Source organism: Pezoporus flaviventris, unplaced genomic scaffold (genome assembly GCF_033815535.1).
Source record: "Pezoporus flaviventris isolate CSIRO_AGI_PZ_B2104156 unplaced genomic scaffold, CSIRO_AGI_Pfla_v1 ptg000007l, whole genome shotgun sequence".
Lineage (NCBI taxonomy): Eukaryota > Metazoa > Chordata > Aves > Psittaciformes > Psittacidae > Pezoporus > Pezoporus flaviventris.
Window position 1 is genome coordinate 90967354 of NW_026892555.1, and position 16245 is coordinate 90983598.

Consider the following 16245-nt stretch of genomic DNA (forward strand, 5'->3'; position numbering starts at 1 on the left):
CTCACCTTGTCACCTCTCTTGTATGAGGTATCTTATTTCACAGCCCGTGCAGAAACATCCCAGGCACTCAAGCTAAATCAGGAGAAGAAACGTAACACGGTCTTTCCAGGTTTGAGCAAATGGGCATGGAAACAGGGTATATTGGGCATAAGTAAGTGGAATTTATGATGTCCTCCTTTGATTTAAATCTTCTATCACAGCTAATTTGTGGTCTGGTAAGATTCATTCATGAATCTGTCTTTCAAAGAGCGAGATCCTACAGGGTAGCACCCAAACCTTAACTGTGTCCTCTGCTAATCAGGTTGACAAAAATTAATCTCTAACATCAGCTGTGAGGCAGCCAGTAAGTCAATCCCTGTCACTCAGATTTCAGGGTAGCACAGGGTAATGAGGCTGTCCTTGTAACTTTGGCTAGTGAAACATAATTATTTGTTGGATCACTCTTGATATTTGATACTGTTGATCATCAAATGCTGCTAACCTGTGTGGAAAAGCTGTGTGTATCAGTGGAAGCTCCATGAAATCATTCTGTTCCTTCCCCTAAGGTGGAGCCAGAGGAGTCACAAGCAGCAGTTGTTTTCCTGTGTCCAAACTCACTTCTGGAAGCTGACAAGGCTTCTCCCATACACATGTGAAGCCACTGGAGAGCTAAGGAGATCACATGGTGAGCTGAAGTGCTTGATTTTCTGTAGATGTTATCTAGGTTTTTGTATTCCTTATTGCAAGCATAATTACTGCCTTCCACTAATTATCTTAGTGACTACTTGAAGTTGGCATTGCGCTGCAGAGCAAATGGCCAGAAGTGAACCAGACATGTCTAAGATCTCAGTTGAATTAAATAGCTTCATCAGTGTTACTTACAATCACGTGAAAAACAATTTAACTGTGCTAGCTTAAGACCATGTTATTTGCAAATACCAAATCAGCTCCTAAAAAGATTTAAAGCAAAACGGACAGGGTTTAACACTGAAATATGAGAATGTCCACCCTGTCTTCTATACCGGTTTAAGTAAAATGGATTTAAAATCATAGCTTTAGAGAAACTAATCAACATTTTCCTAGCAGTTTAGACCTAGATGTCAACTGAGGAGTACTCTGAAATTCTTCCTTCTGTAACCATTCCAAGTGCTGAGATCCTTTGGTGTTTTTCTGCCTCTGTGAATTTTTGGGCTTTAGTAGTTGTCCATGCAACATGCACAGAAATAGGAAAGCTCCATCTCCATTTCACAGGGACCAGACTGTAGTCTTCACTCTGTTGGGTGCAGTGCAGCTATGATGTTCCATATAAAATGGTAACTGCATTTGAAATCACATGCTCAGAAAACTGGAAAAAATGGGAGCAGTCTGTTGGTTTACCATGCACACATTGCTATAGGTCTATTCCCACTGCTATATTGCTATTCCTAGGTCTGTTCCTATTGCTATAGGAAATTCAAATTTTGAAATTCAAAATTGTTCACAAATGTCTCCCCATTTTTTTTCTCTCTGCTATGAATGGAAGTTCTGCTTCATTGCATGGAGTTTTCGAATTTGATCCTGGGAGATTTCCAAGGAAATGGCCTTCACCATTTCTGAGATTGGGCTTTCCTTTATGATAGCACATGAGGGCATTTCACAGAAGCAACAAAACTGTCAAGTGACAGAAGGATGCTTCTGGGCACAGGACTTTCCCAGAAGCAGTATCTAGACTGAGGAAATGTACTTCTACAATGAATAAGATGTCTGTAGACCTCATTGCTTTCAGAAAACATCAAACTCCCTCTGTAAGTTATAGAAACACACAAATGCATGTGTAACCCCTACAGGATTAATCAAACTCTTTCTCCTGTGGGGTGCTAAGGAAGGAAAAGTGTGAGAGATTATTGTTGCTATTTTTACATGCTTGGGAGCTGCTAAGCGATTATAATAATGGTAGTCATAAATTACTTCACCAATGCATTGGGAGATGAGACGGTGAGCTGACTCCTTGGAGAAATAGAAGATAGGTATTCTGAATGGCAGATGCTGTAGGGGAGAGGGATCAGGTACTGGGAGAGGGAGACTGTATGGATGAAACTGGGTTTCTATTCTGCTCCCCCGCTTTAACTTGTTTGTGGTGCAAGCAAAATGAGCGCCGCATTTGCAGACTGCAAGTTTGGTGAAAGCCTTTGCACCTGCTACGTGAAGGATGGTTTAGTAAAAGAAATTCAAAAGTTTATTCAGTGGATGCTTTTTTTCTTTTGCTGTTCCCAAAAAAGCAGCTCATTCATATGCACTTGACAGTGAGAGGTAAATTTTCAGTGCAGTGCAAGGTGACTTAACCACATGATTCCCAGGAACAGTAGCGGGAATGCTGCAGCAAAATCCTCACGCCGAGACATGTGAAAATGTCTATAAATGACTCCACTGCCCTGTGGCAATGGGAATCCTGGTCAATGAATTTTGTGCTGAGTGCTGAAACAAATAAAATCCATGCCACAAATCTCCTGTCTGCAGCACTCTGATTCTCTCTCTTTGAGATTCTGTGCAGACTTCTTCCTGGTGCATTGCATTAATATTAAATTAACAACACACTACTCACATGGAACTTAAATTCTAAAAAAAGCTCACATTATGCTGTAAGCCTTTTATTACAAAATAATAGCAGTCGTGAGGTTAAAGTTTGTTCATACAGTTTTCTATAGAACATCTGTACATTTTTTATGGAGGATAAAAGCTACGTTCCATGTGTAGCTTAGTCATATGAATATAGATAATGAGTAGTTTATTGAATTTCCTTTTAGATTCACCATTCGCTTATATTCATATAAAGCTTGCAAAATATACCAGATTTTTGTAAGTGGTGCTTTCTTTTCAGAAACACTAATTTCTCTGTCAGTGTTCTGCAGAGGATGTGACCTGATATGAAAAGGACCTATTCCTCTAGGATTTAGCTTGTAGCTAGAGGCATAAATCAGAGATTCTCTGAAGTGGATTGTAATCCACACTGGAAAGAATAAAGAGAAATCAGTATGTCCATATGGAGCAGGACCTTAAAAAGCTTTATGAGGACCACATTGACTGGAATAGCTACCCAGCATCCCAGCCATGGAAGCCTGCACAGGCTTCAAAACCAAAATATTTCAGGACTTTTGTGGCCTTCCATGATGCAGAAGCTGGACAGAATTTTTATTGAATCTGGCCCTAAATAAGCAAAAGAATTTTGTAATCAGTTCATGGTTTAACAGGAAGCCAGAGAAATTCTTTTAATATTAGAGTGATATGGTGGGAAAGCTTAGCCCTATATATAATCCTGGCTGCTGAGCTCTAAAGAAATTTGCCTGCAAGCAAAACTAGCTGGGAGTACAGCAACCTCCTAATTAACCTGAACAGGAAAAAGGTATGCATTGGAATCGCAGGGTTTTTTGCTGTGTATATATAAGCCATACCTTACTTTTCAAATATTGATGTCTCACCCCACAAAAATGTTTTCAATATCTTAAACAGACTCAGTCCTTGAATGCTGATCCCCCTCGTCTTCTTCCCATCTTGTAGAAGCACTTTCAGTTATTGGTAGAGAACTCTATATACAGTGCCAGGCTCCTTAATGTCATTCCAGGTGTCAAACAGCAGGGGCTATTAGAAAGCAATATGTAGCAATCCTCAGCCCTGATGGTATTTCAGCATTAAGCCTAGCTCCTGGAACAGTTGCTTGTGGTATTGCCAAAAGTCTTAGAATTAAAGCTTTGCTAGTATTGATATGAAACAGGCAAGTAACTAACCACTGCATGATGGTCTAGTTACAAAAGGACTATCCTGTGTTATACTATAAACTTGAAATCATCCCAGTGCTTTCCAGTTAGCCTTGTGCCGTGGCAGTCAGCAGACTTACTGGTAGGGGCAGGTACTCTAACTGCAATTGTGTTTTCTGACCTTGAAATTTTATTTTCATGTTTTAGATGCAGTCTTGGGTAGTGTTAAAAAAAATGTCCACAGGGGCATTGACCAACAGCCGAGAGCATTGTGGAGATCCAGATAAGTGGACAGGGCTCATCTAGGGTCTAGATGTGTGGATATGAGCTCATTTCTTTAGCTTCAGAGTATACCTGTAAGTGATGATGATTTCACCCAGAGCAGCATGTAAGCATTTCAATAAACAGGGTGTGCATTGTGTAGCAAAATCAAAGCGATGCAGTAATAACTACCCTGCAGCTAAATGGATGCTTTTTCCGCAGCTGAATCCTTAGAGAGATGAGGTAGTTTTTAGTCATCCATTGCCATGTGACTTATTAAAACAATTAACAGGCAAAAAAAAAGTGGTTATTTTGAGTGGTTTGGCGGAGGCTATACAGAGTGAAGATCAAGCAGAGTGAGTTTCTACCTTTGGTAGCAAAGTGTGTGAAGTGGCCAGGGTTGTGGTTCTCTCCTTAACTCCCCTTCTAACTCACTGTTTGACCTTGGAAAAGTCGCACGGCCCACTCGGGGTTTGCAATTCATTATGAACTTGAAACTCATATCAGCTTCTCTAAAAGATTCACAGGCTCTCTAGGCAAACCTGGGTCCAGTTCTGGGGATGAGCCTGATGGGTTTATAATTTGAGCCCTGTGTACACAAAGTTTGAGGTTTTGACATGTAACCAGATGAAACATAATGGTTTCAGCTGAGTTTTGCTTTGAATTTCTGGGTTCAGCTGCACTCTTCAGTTAAAGGGAAGGCCTGAAGGTGGTGAAGCTAATTGAAGAAACTGTCCACTGAGGTTTTATAGGGGAAAACCAGATAGTTTCACTCAGTCTGATTTAAAAGTAGAGCCCTAGGTGTATGGTTTACTTGTGGTTTTTATATTCAGTTCAATTGCCTGTACCCTGTTCCAAGAGGAGAATATAAGAGAGGCAGGTGTTTAGAATTAAAAACCTGCAAGTTGCCCTGGATGGAAGATCTCCGCAGACAAACCTGGAAACATTGTGAGTGACAACACAGATTTTCCCTTTTTGAATTGATTCCTTGCCTTGCCTCCATTTCCTCCCTCCCAACCACCCAAACAGTACAGTGCAAACAAAACTTGCAGTGCTTTCAACTGTGAGCTACCCCAAGATTTGCAGGATGGGTCTCTTAGATTTCCTGATGGGTGGCAAATATGTTAGTCTGGTCATAGCCTCAGTCAAAATGCACTTCGTATCCCTTGTCCAGATTGCTGTGCTTGGGTCCTACTTTTCTAAACAGATGTGTCTGTCTCTGACTTGTAGCTGTGCTCTGGACCTGCAGATCTTTTTGAAGTCTGAAAAGCCAGTGGAGCCTGAAATCAGCTCTAGTTTGTCAGTGGTTTAAACTCATTTCCGTGCTTTAGTCCTGTGGACACTCCAGCTTATAGCCCACGCCTTGACACACAGCTAATGTAGATAGCTAAATAATGCAGGCTTAGCAGAAGAGATTTCCGCAAACAGTTGCTGTTTTCTTAAGCAACGGGTTTCAAGGGCATGAAGGCTGGGTGAGCTCTGGGCCATAATTTGTTCAGACTGTTTTTGCACCACAAGCATGGAAGCAATTGCCAGTGCTGCATTTAGCTGGCCACTATGGGCTGTATCCCAGTTCAGATGACACCCGGGAACTTCCCCCTGGCTTCTATGCTGGAGGGACCCTCAGGGGTCAGGGCCAGTGTCATCACCCCAATTCACACAGCAGTTGTGCAGGAGAAAGGAGCCCAGGGCCTTTGAGGCCAGCCGGCTCTTGGGGATGCAGCCAGCTGCTCCCCAGTGCTCAGGGGGGAACTTTGGAGGGCAGAGTCTGGTACTGCATTGTGTAACTTTATTTTAAAGAACTAAAGAACTGCGATTTTTATGTGGAGCATTTGTGTGCCAAAAATGGAGCTCTTTTTATTTAGTGAAATATCCTTTGGAAAACGGTAAAATCATGACAGGTTTTCATATTTATTTTACATTCAGTTCAGGATTATACACGATCAGCTTTAGGGCCTTGTAGGAGCCAAGAGAACATAAAGGTTGTCAGAAAATGGGAGGCTTTATACCAGGCTGTTCTGATTTAACTGGCAGACCATTTAAAGTTACTGAGATCTGGGGAGAAGCAGAGCTTTTCAGAAATGTCAGTCTTTTGAGGAGAGTGTTGCAGCTTCTGACTGGCACCCACTCTCCAAAGTACTGACCTCAGCACCAGCAGTAGAACAGCAGCAGCATCTTTAAGCTCTATTTTGTTGTTATTGTTCAGAAGTTTCCCCCTTTTTGAATAGATAAGTTTCCCCCAGAGATGTAGTAGCATCTGGGCTTTCTTGCAGCTGAGTTTAAAGCCGCCTGGTTCCCCGAAATGAAGTGACAGCTTTTAGTCTTCCACGGAAACGTGTGAATGTATTCAGGTTCATTTATAACACACAGAGAAGCAAATTGATATTAGAGGGGGGAAAGAAAAAGAGGAGGAAAGAAAAAAGATCTTTGAGGGCTTCATCTGCCCAGGCCGGGAAGTAGTATAGTGCATCCACACACTTCAGTCCACGTGAGCAGCGTAGTAATGGGATGCACACACACACACACACATGCACATGCATGCAAGCTGGGATCCTTTTCAACCATTTGAGTTATTCCTTTGCTTGAAGGTATTTTTCTTAGTTCTAATAATAAAAGCAGAAACCTGGGGTTAGTGCAACATACAAAGATAGCCTTTGATATACACAATGTGGGTTACGTTGAACTGTATCCAGTACACAATGACCACATTGTTTCTCTTCTCTTTTTTTTTTTTTGTTTCCACAAAAGTATAAAAGAGCATCATGCTACAGACAGCACATTTTGGTCTGAAGTGGAACTGGCAGAGGATTTCAATGGAAAGTTGATTTATTTCAAGGGATTATGGGAGTCCACGGATAAAGCTGGCACCCGGCCATAGGGAGAGCCCTTGACCTAGAAGCAGGAACAGTTTTCAAAGCTGTACATGTACATAACTGAGCATAACACTTTAATTTAGTGCAGAGCATAACCTGAATTCCTTCTCTGAGGGAAGATGAAAGAAATTTTACTTCTTAGTAGGACGTTGGAAGCTGTATCCGAAGCTCTTTGCCTATTTTACATCTTATTCTGCAGCATTGCAGGAAGCAATTGTTTGTGACAAAAGGCCACTTTCTTCCCTGCTTAACTGGGAAAGCAAATTGAGCTGCCAGTCATAAAACCAACTGGATACAGAATTAATTTGCTTTTCCCGATAGATGAAACAAGTTAACAGGCCACTGCAGGTTACTCTCTGAATCAACATATGAAACATAATTTCATTGTCTTTCCTCCCCCCTTCCTCTAGGCCTTGAGCGGTAATTATAAAGACTTCAAATCTCCCTAGTGACATCAGCTGGTTAAAAAATTTGGATTACAGGAATAATGTAACCCAGAGCCTGCTTTCAGCAGCATTGTTCACACTCCAGAGAGGGTAATTCTATACAAAATATTCTTCTGTAACTATGCTCTATTAATTTTAGTGGTAGTTTTCACTAAGCTTTACATTGGGATTCACGTCAGCTGGCCTATTCCTTAGTCAGAAGGTACAAAGCATAACTGCAACAGAATGAGTCTTTATAATGATATTTTGGAGCATTTCATGAAGTCCATGTATTATATCAAACGTGCCATAATAATTGCATTTACTAAAACTTCCTAAGCAGTAATAGGCTTCTAGCTTGGCTGGCCTTGAAATCAATCAGAAACTTCAGCCGCCTAATTAAGTGCTTTATTCTTCAGCTCTTACTCCGGCCAAATGTCCACAGGCGTCTGTAGGTATCTGACCTGAATCAAGGACTCTGGGTTTGAGCCCTGTGTTTCCAGACAGTGCGTCTGACTGATACTGCAAAACCGCGAAATGCCAGATGGTTTCAGCATATTACATAGCTCCCTGTATGGGCATCCACCGACAGTGTGTGCCTTCCTGTAAAATTTCACATGCTGAAACAACTTCTTGCAGTGTGGAGACAACACTGTGCCTGAAAACAAAGATTTAATGACACTGGCGTTGCTCAGCCTCTTGTCAACTTCTGGTCTGGGAAAAATTTTCAGCTGTTCTAAAATTAGAAGATAACGTAACGCTGGCTAGAATCGGGCATAGTCTGGGCAGGCTTCTTCATTATCAGCTTCCTTCTTGAACTTTAATCCTTATTTTATGATCCTTCTGCTGTTTTAGGTTTAGCTTGCATCATGGGCACAAGCTGCCCATCGTGGCAGATATGCACAGTGATTTTGTAGTGTGCCTTAAAATGAGACTAATGGATTCATTTCACTTGTCAGCTACAGTGAGTGGAAATTGAGGGCACTTCCCATCACCTGACCTGCGGGTGGGTTGGATCCCATACAGGAGGGTGGTGGCAGTCTGAGGGGCCAGGGCAAGTGGTCCTTTTGCTATGTCACCTAAAGCAATCTTGACTGCTACTATCAGGTCCCCTTGCATGCTAACTGATCTGTTTTCATCATAGCTCGCATACAAATACCCTGGGTCCCTAAGGAAATGGGAAAGAGCCACAGAGCCAGCTCTGTGCAACAGAGGGAGCCTCCTTCCTCAGTGCATGCATACAGTCTTTTGTCAGGCTCTGGAGGGCAGGACTACCCTTAGCATTTCCTGAGCTAAGTCTTTTAATGCTGTGAAGTTCTCTGAGCACCCAAACTATGCCTCTGGGCTTGCCCTGAACTAGCACTGGAAAAACAGATGGGGTTGGTTCCTGCTTCACTACTTAATGCAGGACAGGGAAAGTAAATTCGGCTCTCAGGAAACAGCCATTCAGTTAGTCCTGCTTCCTTAGTGCATGCAGTTGAGACCTACAGAAGGCAGTTTTACTCATATGTACCTTTGTTCAGCTCTGGCATTTGGGTTCTAGCACCCGGTACTGTAGGAGATGCAGACAGTGCAAATGCATGCGATAACACCTGGCTGCATTTGTCATGCAGAGGAATTTGGAAATTCCCACCCAGGAGCCTCATCAAAGACAAGGTATTAAATCCTGCCTGCAGATAGCTGCTAGACTCTTTTTCATCATATCTGTTTCTTCCAAAGTCATAAGAATCAGGCCTTGCAAGCTTGACCTTGATCTAAGCAGCACAGAAATGTCTTTCAGTGCATGCTGAAGAAAATAATGAACTGCTAATTCATTTTACCCTTCATGCAGGTGATGGGCAGTTGCATGCATTTGGTAAGGCCAGCTTTGTGCTCACCATCCCCACCATGATGTTCAGAAATTCCTGAGAGGCTGCCATTACGGGGCAGGACCATGTTAAGTAACACAGTGTACATCTCTTTACCCATGCTCCCTCCTATTCCTCCATGTTCTTTCTGAAGAGGTTTTAGATTTCAGATGTCATAGGTACTCCAGAGGTGTTGGTGCAGACCTTGTAATCTTGGGTATTTGCCCTGAGCACATGCTTCTGGAGAACTTTGTGTCAGGATTTCATTAACAGACAGCGAGGACAGGAGGAATGCATTTTCCTTAAAGGTTAAAAAAAACTCCAATCATCTTTGTGTGTCGAATGCTTTTTGCAGCCAGGTTACCAGGGACATTCTGTGCAGCAAGCTATGCTTGAACTCATTTTCAGTTTATGTTGCAACTCCCCTCCTTGGCATCGGTAATAGTAAGTTTGTAATCAAATACATGGCAGCTGCACCACTAGGCCAACAAGGTCACTTTTACTTCATGGACCTGTGTGTGGTTTCGTGGGGAAAACATAATTACAAAACCTCTTGGAAATGGCTGCCTTGATGTGGCCAGGCACCGTACCAGTAGTATTTATATAGCATCTTTTCTACCAATAGAAATTAATAAAAAGGAAGGATGGAAACACTTTCTGTTGCTTTTACACAGAAAGGAAACACATAACTGATTTTACTGTGTGTTGCTTGTAATTATTCTCTTTCTCATCTACTGATTATAGCAAAGAACTCTGCTGACAGTAGCATTTACTGAATAAAATTTTAGTTACTTTAGCTTTAGTGAATAATTTATCTTCCTCAGCTTGATTTACTAATATCTTAGTTGACAAGAGTCCCCATTCTGGGTATTCAATTTTTAGTTAGAGAAGGATTGTTTGTAATTTACAGTTTAAGTCTGAGTGCTATTATTTTACACTCAGAGAGCATCTGTTACAGTAGATAGCTCTTCGTATGTTAGCAACACCAAAAAAAAAGCACACCAGCCACGTTAGCGGCCAGTTTTTGAGCACCCCGCAGTGTTCAGCTGTGCAAAGGGGAATTTCTTTTGAAAGGGCAGAAAATGGAATTGCATCAGTGAACTCTCCACGGTCATCTACAGTGGGATGAGCCTGAGTTACCTGTGAAGGACTCATTCACACCAGCTGTGCAATCAGATTCAACGCTCTGGTTCTCTGGGTGGGGTAAAATCCAAGCTAAAATTTGTTTGTAGGCATTCGATCGTTACCTGATTATCACTACAGGCTTCCCAGGGTTTTAACCACAAGCTTTTCAGCAGATAGCCTATGTACTTGCTGCTTTTATAGGACAGCCTATAAGTAGACTGTAATTGGAAAATCTGAATTAGATATAACTGCGTGCAGGCAAACTCTAGCATAGCTTTCATGGCTGTCTTTGCCAGTACAGACAGGACCAAGCCATTTCAAAGCATATTGGAATTAATGTTTACCTTGTGACAAAACCCCAAACTTCTTCAATGAACCCTCGCAAGAGGCATGTCAGTGTTGATTATGAAGCTTTACTTCTTTTATGCTTGATTTAATGTCTTAATTTTTGTGTCTTTGTTTGTCTGCAGAGCACAGTAAAAGCAGTAGTTTATGAAGCTCATTTTCTCTGTACCTTGGTGGAGAAGGCAAGCAAGGGCTCTCAACAGTGCAGCTCTCGTCTCATTTGCCCAAATGATGCTGTACAAGGTTCTACCACTACTGACAAGATCACCACCCTTGTCAGTTGTGCTGCAGCTTTGAACTCATAGATCATACCATCACCACGAGTATAATGCCTCTTTCTACAGAAAAATTAGTTGTCCCCTCATAGATCAAATCAAATCATGTACTGATTATGGATGCATAGCTGTGTTCAGCATGGGCTTCCTGTGCAGCTCAAACTGTAGCCTAGCCAGCCTTAACTGCTAGCTAGCCTATTTTTTTATCATTATTTTTTGGAGTAAAGGTGATTATCTAAAGTCCAGAGCACAAGCAGCTCACGTTGATCGCAGCTGTGGTTGTGGTTCCTCATAGGTCTAAGCAATCAGGCCTTACGTTACCTGTTAGAGACCACACAGCTAGTTCATGACGAGTGTTGTACTTTTTCCAGCTACTCACAGAAGTATGAAATTTAGAAGAACATGAAAAAATGTCTTCAAATAAAATGAAGTTCAGGTAATGAAGAACTGTACATTGCTAGTTGCATCAGGCATTTATTGTTCCATTCTACCTCGTGTTTCCTATGATATATTTTTAAGTCATTGCAAACTTCATTAAAATCCAAATTCCACAATCTCCCCCCTAAAAACATGTCCTTTGCCTTGGAGTTGCATTTTGAGAAGCCTATTTCTTTGGTGTTACTAAAATGCCAAGATTTTAATGGAATGCTTTATTAGGTTTCCAAATGCTTCTGGCCAATATCAAGCAAAGTTCAGCTCAGTAGTTTTAATCTCAGAAACATCAAATCTGTTTTCCCCGCATGTGAGAAGAGCCATGCAGCTCTTAAGAAGATTAAAGCTATAAATTCCACTGTTACAGGGGCCAATGCTTTCACAGTCCAGATCAGGCTGGGTTATTTTACGCAAGTTTTTCCTCATATAAGTTTTGAAGGCTATTGATAGCCTTCAGTTTTACCTGGGCTTCCCTCCAGCCCTTCCCCATGCGCAGGTATGCTATCTGTTGAACGTGAATACATTATTTACATTTTCTCTTTTTGTTCTGCCTCTCTGCTTTATTTTAACGTTAAGAGGCAAATTATATTGTTTTCATTATCTGTGCAGCTCACAAAACCATCTGTTACTCAAAGACATCAGGATCAGTAGTCAGCCACCCTCTAAGCAGCTGTAAATCTAGGGTGCCTATACTTTCTAAACACAGAGGCTTTTACATTAATCTCTTGGACTTGCTGAATAACTGGTGTGGTGCCCAAACACAAGTAAGTAAACTCAATTAGTAAAAATAGACATGATGTGGCAGTTCAATATACGGCATTTAAGCATGTGTGCTACAAACCAGAAGTGCTCAGTTCAAGTCCCAGAGATTGTTTTGTACATGTGATTCAGTTATTCTCTTAGTTACCAACTGCCTTGTAAAATATAATAGTAGTATTTTATTTTCGCAAAGATGTAGCACTGCTGACATTTACACTGGTGTAAATCTGGAGAAACTCAGTCGACTGGTTAAGGCTCTGGATGTTCAACTCTGAAAAATTATGTTTTACAACTGGTGCTTGAAAGCTAGTATGCAAACCAGCTTTAATGTGTTTTATATATGCAGAATTACATGGAATGTACTATTATAGGCAGATAAACTTTTGCAAGAAATAGATACTTTTTGGAGCTTTGTTCTTCATAACAGGGTACGCCTGGCTACATTAATTTGCAGCTTAAGACTTAAGGGAAAGTCTCCTTCTTTACCCCCTTTAGCAGTGTAACAGACTACACCTCTTTTTTTTATGCAAGCTGATCAAAGACAAATTATTCAAGCACAAGTTCTTCAAGATCCCTGTGCTCCACTGGGTTAACAGAAGGGCTTAGGTCTGGGTGTGGTGTTCTTGACCTTCTAGTCTTTTGTCTTTTCAGCCTGTTTTACTTCCTCTGTCTGCCCAGTTTTAGCCAGGAGAGCAATCTAAAGAGACCCTGTTTGTTTTCCGTGCACATTATGATAGGCTGCCATTGTGTAACAACATACAGTATGCAGGATAAAACACCCTGCTTATTATAGTGTAGTTAAAAGGCCTGTCACTATTTCCATTTCAAATTCCTATTTTCACGAGTTTACTACTGAGCCGTAACAAATTGCAGGCAGGAAACTTGGCAGTCACATTCCCAGCCTAAGAGCAAATTCTTTTACCAACTTTAAATAAATAAATTAATTAATATTAATGGCATGTGCTCCCAACATGCAAAATAAAGGAGGTTTTGTTATTGTTTTGGTTTGGCTTATCCTTGAAACAAAATATGAAGTTTAAGGGGAGTATTTACATACCAAGAGTCCCTATACAAGAGTTATACAACAGACCAGCAGCAGTGTTACCAAGTGATGGAGATGATTATCTGGTGGGCATTCCTAAGTCCCCTAAAAGGAATATCAGTACAGAAGGACTATTAATCAACACATACAGCTGGGAAGAGTAGAAGAGAGTTGTAGATCACAAATATTTACAATACCAACAAACTACAGCTTTATAACCACAATGGGTGAGAGTGAAATTCTTTGGGGTTAGTTTAAAAGGAACAAACATCAAATCAAAACAAAATAGTAACACCACAGAGCTGAAGAGTTTGAAGTAGAATAACTGACAGGTGAAACATTTGCAAGGTAAATATATTTTCAGTGTATTTAACAATCCCAACTTTAATTATACAGGCCGATAGTTTGAAGTCCTGAAATAAGTAAAAACCAAATTTTGGTCTGTTTTTGTCCAGACAGCAGAGAGTTCAAGCTGGTAAATGCTCCTACCTTACCTTTCTTACCACTGAAGATTTGAGCACTAAAAGGAACCTAGGAACCATTGACTGTAAACTACATGAATTCAACATGCTATTAGGGAAAAGTGCTGCTAGAGGAGTCGCAGATTCAGAGGAAGCAACATACTGGAACGTAAGAAACCCAATGAATATTTTGGCTAGTAAGAAGCATTAAAAATGCTAATATGTAAAAGATAGGCAAGTCCTCAGAAAGCACAGTAAATAGGGAATATCAGGGTACAGTTCTTCAAAAGCAGAATAAAGGGGCTTGATGGTTGTTGGAATTTCTTCTTTCATTTTTGTTTCTGGGAAATTCTAATTCTTGTAGGTTAATCTAAGAACACTGTTATTTCCCCTTTGGAGAAATCTACCTTTTTGCCCCACTGATCATTTGCTACTTCTGAAAAATCAGCAGGTCTCAAAAATGCAGTCTTTCCTCAGGAGTTAACTGTTCTAGAGATATATCAAATATTGGAGTATTTCAGTGCATCCTGTACTGCAGACAACATAACGTGTGTGTGTACGTTGTAAACTGCTGGAGGAGGAAACTTGCCCTTACATAAGTGATTTAAGTATCTAATTCAGACAGGAAAGGGGAATTAATCTTCATTTAGGGATCCAAGGGATTATTACAATATAAAAAAAGACTTTAGGAAATCACCAAAGGGATAACTTTCATGAGAAGGCTTTAATTTCCAGCTACATCTCACAGATTTTGTGATCTCATTGGAGAAACCTTAAATGTGTGCAAGGTTGAGATAAATGTGTCTTGGTTCATTCAGATAAATGTTTTTGGAGGTCAAGCCATGACTCCTGTATAAGTTGAACCTTTCAAGAACTCTGACAGAGCCTGCAAGCTTCTCCTCTGCAGTTTTCAGGATGATCGCTACAAGGGACTTGAAGAAACCCCTCAACTTAGTGACTCATGCTGAGCCAAAAGCTTCTGGGAGCATTCCTGGGAACCTCTGGTACTCTGAACGGACTCTAGTGAGAGACAACACTGAGGCTTGTGCAGATGTAAACTGTGCAGGAATTTCTGTACAGCAGATAAACTCTGTGCAGGACCCTGCGAAGTATATACCTTTTGTAACAATCCCTACAGGCTCTCAGAAGTATCTCTGGGACAGCAACCACTGGATACAGTACTCCCAAGCTCTGTCCCCCTCCTCCCACACTAGGCACATGGTTTGACTATGAGAATTATTTGAGGAATTGCTTGTGATTTCCCACCCTCCCTGCTCCCCACTCCCAGCTATACATTTTTAACCAGTGGAAGGAACTAAAGGGGCTCAAGAATTAGAGGAGTCACCTGTGATAAATGTTGAAGACTCTGCAAAGAATATATGCTACCTGAAAGAAGGGCTGAAGCTGTAATGCAGCAAGGGAGACAAGGCCTCTTAAAAATGACTTCAGTTTGCAAGATTATGGGGGTGTATTAAAAAAAGTATGCTTTGAGCTGTGTCTGGAGGTGGATCCCTTTTGAGGTGAGGGAGGTGGTAGTGCCTCTGTGTTTACTTCTGGGCATAGTGTTACTGCTGGGGACAGACTGGCAAAAGTATGCAGAAAATGGCAGCAAAAGCTGACTGTATGGAAGCAGAGATGATCTTCGCTGTGCCTCTTTCTGGGCTACTCACTTAGCATTTACCAGCAGGCAAAGGGTGCTCATCCGTGCAGTTACTGCAGAGGAGCTGGTGTCCTGTAAATCCACACCCTTGACTGCCTCACCGTAACATGTTCACAAAGACATACCCTCAAGCACGTAGCTAATGTTAAATGTATGATTCAGAATCATTAAGACTATAGGACAACTTGTACACCTTAAATCAGACACCAAGTTTACACACCCTGCTGAAGACGGGCCAAATAAGGGAGAGAAATGACTTAACATTTATGTCCTAAGAAATGAACTGCATCATGGAAAGGGGTGAGACAGATTAAACAGCAGGAAAACCATCTGGTAATCCCACTTTTGTAGCATGTCATATTTTTCAGACCTGTTATGCCTATAAGTGTGTGGTTGGTGGGATATGTCCTATCCCGTCAGATTTTTAACACCAGAGTGGGTTGCTTGACAGAGATAGTTTATGGAATAAGAAGGGCTTTAGTCAGTCTGTGTTGCTAAACAAGTATGAAAAAAATGTAGATAGGATCATGGGTTTATTTTTGTTTAGTTAATAATGTTTTCTCTTGTCCTTGATATGTGGAATTGTTGCTTTTATGAGTCCTTGGCTAAACCTTGGGAAAAGAGAATATTCTGTAATTGCTTTAATAGTAATAATACTTGTACTGTGTCACCACTGTTCCACAAGATAAAAGGGTATTTTTTTACTATCCCGATTCTACAGGCAGAAGAATGGGAGGAGTGAAGGTGTCACAGGACTAAGACCAAGACACAGGGTCTCAAAACCAGTTTAGAATTGTGGCAGAAGCAGTGAAGTCTTTAACAGACTGGTTTGTGTAACAACATTTCCAGCTTGGAAAAAAGATAATCAAGGGGGAACATGATAGATGTCTGCAAAGTTCTGGGTAGCATGGAGAGTATGGGCCATTCTCTGGCTTAGTGCAAGAGCTGGGAACACTGAAACAGGCAAGATGAAGAGATTGTTCTTGCATCAGTGACTTGACCTGTGCAGTGTGACATAGCAGATTGTGGA

The 16245-nt window shown here is 41.1% G+C and overlaps 1 long non-coding RNA gene across 1 annotated transcript; it reads right to left on the bottom strand.

Moving 5' to 3' along the window:
* Positions 1 to 5820: 5820 nt before the first annotated feature.
* On the bottom strand, positions 5821 to 15805 carry LOC133267296 (uncharacterized). Its single transcript, XR_009742702.1, has 3 exons — positions 14901 to 15805; positions 13110 to 13199; positions 5821 to 6293 (listed from the first exon to the last, which is right to left on the bottom strand). It is a non-coding gene; the product is annotated as an uncharacterized LOC133267296 (long non-coding RNA).
* Positions 15806 to 16245: the final 440 nt, after the last annotated feature.